Source organism: Rattus rattus, chromosome 15 (genome assembly GCF_011064425.1).
Source record: "Rattus rattus isolate New Zealand chromosome 15, Rrattus_CSIRO_v1, whole genome shotgun sequence".
In the NCBI taxonomy this organism is placed as follows: domain Eukaryota; kingdom Metazoa; phylum Chordata; class Mammalia; order Rodentia; family Muridae; genus Rattus; species Rattus rattus.
Genome location: NC_046168.1, coordinates 55,113,578 through 55,123,154, shown reverse-complemented (window position 1 = coordinate 55,123,154; position 9,577 = coordinate 55,113,578). Strand labels below are relative to the sequence as shown.

Below are 9,577 nucleotides of genomic sequence, written 5' to 3'. Positions count from 1 at the left end.
ATGCTGTAGGTATGAGCCTTAGTTTCTCATTCTGTTGTCAGTAGACCATTAATGCTAGGCAGCTTCGGTTTGTTTTTATGTCTTTTTTTTTTTTTTTTTTTGGTTCTTTTTTTGGAGCTGGGGACCGAACCCAGGGCCTTTGCTTTAGGCAAGCGCTCTACCACTGAGCCAAATCCCCAACCCCTTGTTTTTATGTCTTAGGCGAACCTTGTGGGGTTCTTTCCTCATCCTATAATACTGTTGTTCAGTTTTATATAGGAAGTTAAACTGTGTGAGTATCGTGTGAATGTCTGTTACAGTCATTTAGAGGGGTGGGATGGCGTCCTCTGTACCGAACACTTTTATAAATAAAGCTGACTTTCCCACTTAAGTGTCTGATGTGCTCCTTTGTATAGCCCTGGCATTATGAGTTTGTTGATCTCTGTTTTGTTCTTTACTGCAAAACTGCTGAGTAGAAACTTAATGGATGTTCATATTCATAATCTGTTTCTTCAGAGAATTCACTGAATTGTTGATATAAACCAAGGGGATCCTCGAGTAACTTTTAAGTTACTTCTAACTGGAGCAGGTATTGGTTATGTCTCAATTGGAGAGAGTGAATCTTTTGTTCGGACTTAAGGGCTGTCAGCTGGACCCAAAAAAAATGCCCTTGAATCATTGGCCCCTGTGAGGAGCTTAGTTCTGGGATGTTCCTCTGGCCTCAGAGCTAACAGACCAATCTTGGTAACTGACACCTCATTTTATTTTATTAAATCATTGTAAATGATTTTGTCCAAATTTAAGCCTCAAATCAGTTCTTACAACGCAGTCAATTCAGGGTATTCCTGTTTCTACATACTGGGTCATACAATATTTTCAAAAAGAGACTTTGGTCCTACCCAATTGCTCATGTAAGACATAATAACACACCTTTTTATTAATTTAATTTGGAATAGTGTTCAAGTCTTGTTAACAAAATGCCTGATACAAACTGATCCAGACCTGCCTGCCATAGGTTGCACCTTCAGACTGTAGGGTATTTGGCAATGATGTGGTGTGGTTGTATCAGGGTTCTCCACAGGAACAGAGCCTATAGAATGAATGTGTGCGTACATATGGGACTTACTAGAGTGGTTCACAGGCTGTGGTCCATTGACAACCAAGAACAGCCACCAGAGTTGTATCTAAAGACATAGGTCCTAGTCATTGTTCTACTGCTGTGAAGAGACACCATAACCAAGGCAACACTATTTTTTTTTTTTAAGCATTTAATTGGGTGCTTGGTTGCAGTTTCAGAGGATCAGACGTATCATGGTGGGATCGTGGTAACACATAAGGTACCATGCATGGTGCTGGAGCAATATCTAAGAGCTTTACTTCCTGATCTCCAGATGGCGAAAGACAAACCACTAGGCAGGCTTTTGAAACCTCAGAACTACCCAGCAGCGATACACTTCTCACAGCAAGAACACAACTAATCCCTTCCAGTTCATCAACTGACAACTAAGCATTCAAACATGAGCCCGTATTTTCATTCAAGCCACCACAATATCTGTGGTGTGTTCCCGATGACTAGTGCTGGCATAGGGAAGTCAGGATGGCTGTTTCAGTCTTTTTGCTCGAAGTAGCTAGAGAGCCACTAGGTTCGATCTGCCAGCAGCTTGTTCCTGTTCTGCAGTGTCTTAACTGGTTATAGAGCAGTGCTTACAGTAAAAATTTTAATACACAATTTGATCTCAACAGACTTCAATAGTGCTTTAACACCACTTATCTGCCCTATGCCTCAAGAAGTGGGTCTCCCTCATTGGTTTCAGTAACACTGCTGACTGCAGCATTGAGTAGACAGAGTGTTAGATGGTGCTCTAATAGCTATGGTTGTGGGTCAGAATCAGTATCGATCTTACACAAAAGGTCTCAGGCCTGTAAACTGTACTCTGTCCCATCACACTGATGGGATGATTTCGTTGCCTGGAGTTAATGGGACCCAGAAATAAATGCCAAGGCTGGGTCAAGTAACGAAATTGGGGCATAGGGTGTCAAAGGATTACGAAGGCCTCTGAAGCGTCTCTGAAAAGGCAAGAAATGGGGAAGCGAAGCGGGGAAGAGGCAACGTTTGAGCGATGGCGCTTTGTTACAGAGATCTATACTGACCAACAGCAGAAGCATCCACAGCTCCGTAGGCACTTCGGAGACCTGGACGCTGGGCGGAACTTCCGGTGCGTCAGGACTGCATCCGGGTCGGGAGGTGTGCTCGGCAGCGCGCGGGCCTTTCCAGAGGACGACCGGGCTGCGAGGGTGAGGAGGCGCGCGCAACCAAGAGGCGGAGGGCTTGGGGATGGCGGCCGCGCCCCTGCCGGAGGCGGCTTCTCGTGTGAACGGGTTGGGGAAACGCCTGCGCTTGCTTAGAGAATCGCACTTCACGGACCGGGCCTCCCCTCTCCTGTGGTGACTGGCCCTCTGCGGCGTGCGCACGCGCAGACTGTTCTCCCGTGGTCTGAGTGGGTGGTTTCTGTGAGGTCGGCACATCTATGGTCTTGCCCTGTATAATGTGGACGCCAGCCTCCCCAGACCCTGGACCTGGAGTTAGGGCAAAATGCAGAAGCCGTCCTCGAGAAGTGGAAGTCATTGCAGTTGAGTTTTAAAAAAAAGAGGTCCTTGGTTTTAAGTCTTCCCAACTCAGAGCTAAATGCATGAGTTTAGTTGATTCAAGTGTCTCCTTAGCACGTCCACAGAGGAAAAGGCAACTGGCCCTCCCACGTACAGAGCTCTACAGTTTGGTGGGAAAGGCAAGCAGATGGGACAAGGGTGGTAGACTTTACACTGGTGACGCTCAGATGCAGAAAGAAAGTTGATTAACCAGAGGAAATGGTATCTTAGACAGGGCACTGGAGGAGGTGGTTAGAGGGGAGGAGGGTGGAGAAGGATAGGGGCAGTTTCACACAGCGCCCGTGAGGGAAGCAGAAGTCTTTAGACTGAGCAAGCTGCCAAGATTGTAGTTGTGAGAGTTAGACCTGTTGGAAGAGGTGGAGGACACCACTGTCCATTGTTAATATGGTGTGAAGGTATGGGAAAGACATTAGGATTATGGCTGGATGAATAATAGTATTTGTTGATGAACACAGTGGTTTCCCAAAATGCCGGGAACTGTACAGAGAAGGAACGCAGTTTTAATCTCGAGCATCTAGGTGGCATAAAAAACTTGAACCTTCCATGAGAATGATTTCTTTGAGATCTGAAGATTTATCACATTTACACAAGTTTCTAAAATTATGTGCCACAAATACCTTTGCTTTGATGTTTGCTCGAATCCCCAACCCTTGCATTGTATTTATCTTGATTGTTTTTTATAGCCCTAATCTCATCGTTATGTACTCTCTGCTCCTCTTCAATCTCAGACACAGAAACCCTTCTTTTCAAGTGCGAAACACTTGTTCATGGTATTTAATACTCAGCAATGAAGAAACTGGCTAAGCAGCTAAACACCTCCCGAGCTCATGTGGGCAGGTTCAAACCCAGGCATGATCACCTTCCTTTGTTCTACTCAACTGCGGCTTCTGCGTTCCAGGAAATAATCTCGAACTAGACTCGCAGACAGTCAGAAAGGAGACTTGTGGTTTCTGACAGTAGGTAGGAGGTAATTTTAAAACTAAGAAAGTTCGTTTTTTTTTTAAAGATTTATTCATTTATTATATATAAATACACTGTAGCTGTCTTCAGACACACCAGAAGAGGGCATCAGATCTCTTTACAGATGGTTGTGAGCCACCATGTGGTTGCTGGGAATTGAACTCATGACCTCTGGAAGAGCAGTCGGGTGCTCTTAACCGCTGAGCCATCTCTCCAGCTCAAGAAAGTTTTAAAGATAAAAGCTATACTGAAAACCATAGGTGGTAGGACTGGCTGGATTTAGCATCTGGACTGCTGGGACTGCCATCCACTCACAGGTTACAAAGAAAAGAGCAGCTATCAGGTAAAGACTGAACTGCCCTCAGTGATTTTTTTTCTGTGGGGGAGGGCAGCTGTACCGAGTATTTGAATCAGTTCTGCTTGGTATAAAAGTAAATGTGCTTTTCTTCTTTGCACTGAACAGTTCCCATTAGCCATTTATGGTTTTTCTTTGCTCGGCTTTTTTTCCCCCTCTTTGTTTGGTTTGGTTGGTTTGGTTGGTTTGTGCCCCCGACCCCAATTCTGCCTCAGACATTCAGCTGTTTGTAACTCTTCCAAGAGAAATTAGTGTATAATTTGTTCAATCTGGGGGTAATGGTCGGTGTTGGTTCCAGATTAGAATAGCACTGTGGACTCCCTTTGAAGCCCTTATTATTTCTTTCCAGGTTAATACTCATTTATTGTTGGGGTCCAAGAATTGCCTCACAAACCACAAGGACACTGATCTCAGTCAGATAGGGGTTGTTTATTGAGCAGATGCCCCAGGACTGGTCAGCCAGGGCCATGGTCCAGAGTCTAAAACTGAACCATGACCTTGAGTTAAGATTCTACAGAGTTCTTAAGCCTAAAATCCACAAACATCTATGCCATCTTAATTCTACCAATCAGGATTTAGGGATAGGACACTTCCTTAGGAACATGTCTTTGTTGTACAATTATCCTGCTCCCATTGGTTGGGGTATTCAGCAGTGGCAGGAGACTTGCCTTGTCTGATAGTCATCTCTTAACTTGTAAACCAGGATGTCAGTTACCCACATATATTTCTTTTTCTGCCAAGAAGGGTGTCATTTCCCAAGGAGGTCTTGGGAACTTAAACTTTACTAAACTACTACTCTAAATGAAAGTCTTATTCTAAATAGTTTCTTATATACCATAAAAGCTTATACATAGGTGCAGGAAGTGCCATTGGGTGGTTGGCTCGGGTCCAAGGTTATTGTGAGTAAATATATAAAATAGTTTTATTGACTTCTATCATGATTGGTTTCCAAGGGCATAGAACATGAAAATACGTAATCAGTCTTGGCATTAGAAAGTTTCCTTATACTGGCAGGTTAGACAGGAAACATTTACCTAGGCCTTAACTGTTCATCTATATCTTAATATTTTATCTAGGTTCTAATTTTGTCCTTCATGTCTGCATACATACATTGGGTGTATAAACTCACCCAATCAACTGCAGATCAGAACTACTCCGAAAAAGCCAGACGCAGTGGTAGGCACCAGCAGTTCCATCACTCAGGAGACAGATTCACGAGTACAAGGCCAGCTTGGGCTGACTAAATTCTAAAAGTACCAGAAAGGAAGGAAAAAGGGAGAGGGGGAGTGAGGTTAGGAAATATTCTAAAGGAGAAATAAAATTTTGTTTATACTAAGCAATATGAAGTTCTTGTCATTATTCCCTAAAGGATCCAGTATAACAACTGTACAGCGTTTGCACTGTTTTAAGTACCCTATTGAAAGATGATTTCAATTATCTAGTAGGAAGGGAATGGCTTTGTTCTAGTACTGTACTGCTTCAGAAAAAGGGCTTTCGGACTTTGGCATCTCTAGGGGCTGTTGGTACCAAGCCCATGTATACAAGGTGTTCCTTTTGTCATATATTGGTTTGTGGTGCAGCTAACAGGAATTATAAAGAAAAGAGGGAGCCTGGCAGATAGGACCAAGGCTTAATAGGGCTCTCTGAAGAAGGGAATGTGTTAAAGTTTGACTGGAACATCTAAGTTCTGTTTCCCTTTCCTCACACGTGTGAAACTCCAAAAAAAGCATGGTATGTCCTATGGAAATGATTTTTGTAATGTAGGCTTTTTTAAACAAATTTTAATTCATTTATTATAAATGTAAGTACACTGTAGCTGTCTTCAGATACAGCAGAAGAGGGCATCGGATCTCTTTACAGATGGTTGTGAGCCACCATGTGGTTGCTGGGAATTGAACTCAGGACCTCTGGAAGAGTAGTCGGGTGCTCTTAACCGCTGAGCCATCTCTCCAGCCCCAGTAATGTAGGCTTTTAAATCACAGTTACACCTTCGGGTGTTTCTGGAGGAATTAACATTAGTACTTTTTATAATTATTCCCTGGCACTAACTGGACAGTTATTTAAGGACCATTCTTCCTGGTGATGTTTTTCAAGTCTTCTGTTCCTTTTAGTTATGGGACAAGGTTTGCTAAATAGATCGTGTAGACCATGAACTTGATACACAGCCCAAACTGGCCTCTTACTGTGCTAGCATCATGGGCGTGCACAACACATCTTCATTTTATGGATTACAAAGGATCAGGATAGAATATCAAGATTCATAAAAGGGATGATTTTGCACTTGAGACTTGACTGCAGCTTTTTTTTTTTTAAATTATGTGCATGTGTGTGTGCTTGAGTATATCTGTGTGCAGGCAGGAGCCAAGAGGGTCAGAAGAAAATGTCTTATCCCCTTGGCACTGGAGTTACTTGGAACAGGCTGCCCTGTGGGTGCTGGGAACTGAACCCTGTTCTGTGCAAGAGCTGTCTTTACTGAGCCATCTCTACAGCTCTTAATATCTTCTTAGTTTTGGTCTCTGCACTCTTTTCCAATAGATATTTGGCAAAGACAAGCAGAATGCATATTTTTTTTTTCCTTTTGGGGGTGGTGGTGGGATGGGGCAGTGGCTATCATGTAGCCCAGGCTGGCCTCATATTCAATAGATAACAGGATGCTGTTGAGCTCTGGAGCTAGTCCGGACTACACATCCAACATTTTTCTCAACAAATTCTTGTATGGAGTTTTATGCTGACTGTATAAGATGACCATGATTGCAACTTGGCAGTATTCTGTAAGGGTAGGACGACCTTCAGACCCAGCAAAACTCCACAGAAGTGCTTATAGGTATCCACAAGGAGACATACAAACTCGTGGATAGGTGTGCTTTGTGGTACAATAAAACAGTAAAACTACGATTACTTATGCTCAGGAGAACATAATTATAGTGCATTTATATAATAGAATACAGTAGTAAAAATGAATGTCCAGATCTACCTATAGTAAGCTACCTACATCTGTCAAGATGGGGAAATTGCTAAGCATACACACCGATAGGCATTTTCTCTTCCTCTGTGATGCAGATAGAGGCCAGATTAGACCAGATTAAAGGTAGATAAAGGCAGGTTTATTAGGAGGCAGCTCTCAGTTGGGTTCACTGATCTCACAGGTGGAGGTCAGTGAAGTCAGGCATCCACACTAAAGCAAGGGGTTTTTATAGAGCTTAGGTAAGGAGTGATGGGGTGCCAACTAGGACTTGGGGTGGTGTCCATACATGGTCAAGAACTGGGCCCCTAGGCAGGCACTCTTGGGTGGGTTGCTGGAAACACAGTGATGAGGAATGATGACTTGTTAGCCCCAAGTTTTCTCAAAGCGAAACAGGAGTTTTCTCTGCCAGCAGGGTTAGGGGAAGGGGGTTTGGGGGAAGAAGGGCTTTCCAGCTAGTGCAAGGGATGAGTCATGGTTCCAGCCTAACATCCTGACCTCTTTGGGTATAGGGTTGCCAATTCAGATCTCACTACTTCCTTCTGAAGAGGGCCGGCATGGAGTGGGAGAGTAGGAGTAGGTAGGGTCCTTGGTCATCAGGAGGTATGGGTGTAGGAGCATTTGGTTGACTGTTCCTTAGGAAACTTTACTCCTGGAGGAAGAGGAGAGGGCAAAGCTTGGAGAAAAACGCTATGAACGGGACTAGCCATGTGAAGAGTTAAGACTGTTAGAAAGCATGGAATGAAGATGTGGCCTAGTTGTATTGGTGGAGACAATTTGTGGAGTGACATGATCCAGGTCTCCACCATGCCAGACTCATTGATGTAATACTAGCATTTTCTCCCAGAAACATGCAGGTGTCACCCTTATAAGTCATGAAGAGGTTAAGGGCCCTCTAGTTTTGTAAGGCCTTTTGAAGCTTATAAGAATCTTACAAAGATTTAAAAGAAAGAAATACATTTTAGACATGTGTAGTGGCTATTCCTGGTTGTCAACTTGACTATATCTGGAATGAACTACAATTCAGAATTGGAAGGTTCACCTTTGATCTGATCTTGAGGCTGGGAGATACAAGTTTGTGACCTGGATCTTGGTATGGAGATCTGAAGCAAAGTGGCTATGAATCCCAGGAGCTTAAGGCAAGATCTCTGACTTCAAGGTCACCTGGGACAAAGCAAGTCCCAGACCCAGGCGTGGTGGTACACACCTGTAATCTGGGACACACCCTCTACTGGAGATTTACAAAAGGACATTGGAAGAAGGAATCGTCTCTTTTTTTCACCTGCCTGCCTGCCCTGTGGGACTGAGCCACTGCTAGATCCTTGGACTTCATTCACAGCTGCTGCTGATCATTGTTGGGAGTTGGACTACAGACTGTAAGTCATTACCAGTCAGCAAGGGAAGAACCTGAAACACTTTTCACTTCTTGGTTTTTGGTTTTTTGTTTTGTTTTGTTTTTGTTTTTTTTCCGGAGCTGAGGACTGAACCCAGGGCCTTGCACTTGCTAGGCAAGCTCTCTACCACTGAGCTAAATCCCCAACCCCACTTTTCACTTCTTGACTCACTTTCCTATCATATCCAAGTTTTTTCCACATCCTCCAACCTTCATGACATCATTTACCAGCCTCAAAATGCTTTCCCCGCCCCTCAGGAAGCTCTCATATCCTCAGACCTTACCTAAGCCTTTTATCTCCTTTTATCCAGCTACTTACCACTAGACACAGATGACTGACCCTTGGGCATAGCCATTGCAAAGCAAGCTCCTTTAGATACAAGAATATCAAAAAGTTATATTGATTGTTGTTTTTTTAAGTCAATAACAAGGGAAATTGTCTAGACCTAGTAGTGGCAGTTCTAGGAGAGGGAGGCTTGAGGCCTGAGACCTGATTTTTACCTATGAAGAGAACTGAGAAGGCAGCTAAAGCCTTGGATTTTATTCTTAAATTGACCTTCAAACCCACTAGAGTCCCGAGAAGGATAAATTTCATCTGAGCAAGCAGCCTCCAAGGTTTAAAAATGGCACAGACACTGGGCTACCTGGGTAGTCAGTCATCCATTCACAGCTGCTGTTGAGAATTGTCGGGTTGAGAATTGTTGAGAATCCTCTGTGGTCGGTCAGTAGGACATCCATTTTGGTCATCAGGCCCAGAAACTCTTGACAGACTTTTCTGTGAAACCAGACTATGAAGAAGGGCAAAGCTAGTCAGTCAACTTCAGTGTCTTGCCTGTCATAGTCAGTGTGCTGTCAGCAGTCAAGGCAAGGGGCAGTGTACAGCCCAGTGTCTGTCTGTCTTTGTCACATTTAAAGCAAGCTCAAGTGGAGGTTCTTCTATGCCCATCTTCGGAGGAGATACAGGGTGCTGTCAGGAGCCTGTGTGTCTCTGTTCTGAAATGCTTTTTTATTAAACATTTTAAGTGCCATATTCTGTAGATCTTTGAAGTGGTTGAGGACAATTGTTTATCTAAAGTATTTCTAAATAGACAAACATTTGGTTTTGGGCTATAAGTGCTTAAATGTTATGTTTAAACTTTACTGGACAGGAAAAGGTTAATTTAATAAGCTTAGAAAATAGAAACTTTTTTGATTTTAGGACCTTGACCAGGGAACTGTTATCACAAGGTCATAGATTGTAGTTTGTTTGGTTATCAGCTGT

General features: G+C 43.5%; 1 protein-coding gene across 1 annotated transcript in view; it reads left to right on the top strand.

Annotated features, from left to right (window-relative positions):
• Nucleotides 1–2,185: 2,185 nt before the first annotated feature.
• Nucleotides 2,186–9,577, top strand: part of Hdhd2 (haloacid dehalogenase like hydrolase domain containing 2) — a 31,031-nt gene continuing 23,639 nt past the window's right edge. The window contains exon 1 of the mRNA XM_032885578.1: nt 2,186–2,274. The gene's annotated coding sequence lies outside the window, so the exon portion shown is untranslated. The remainder of the gene's footprint in view (nt 2,275–9,577) is intronic.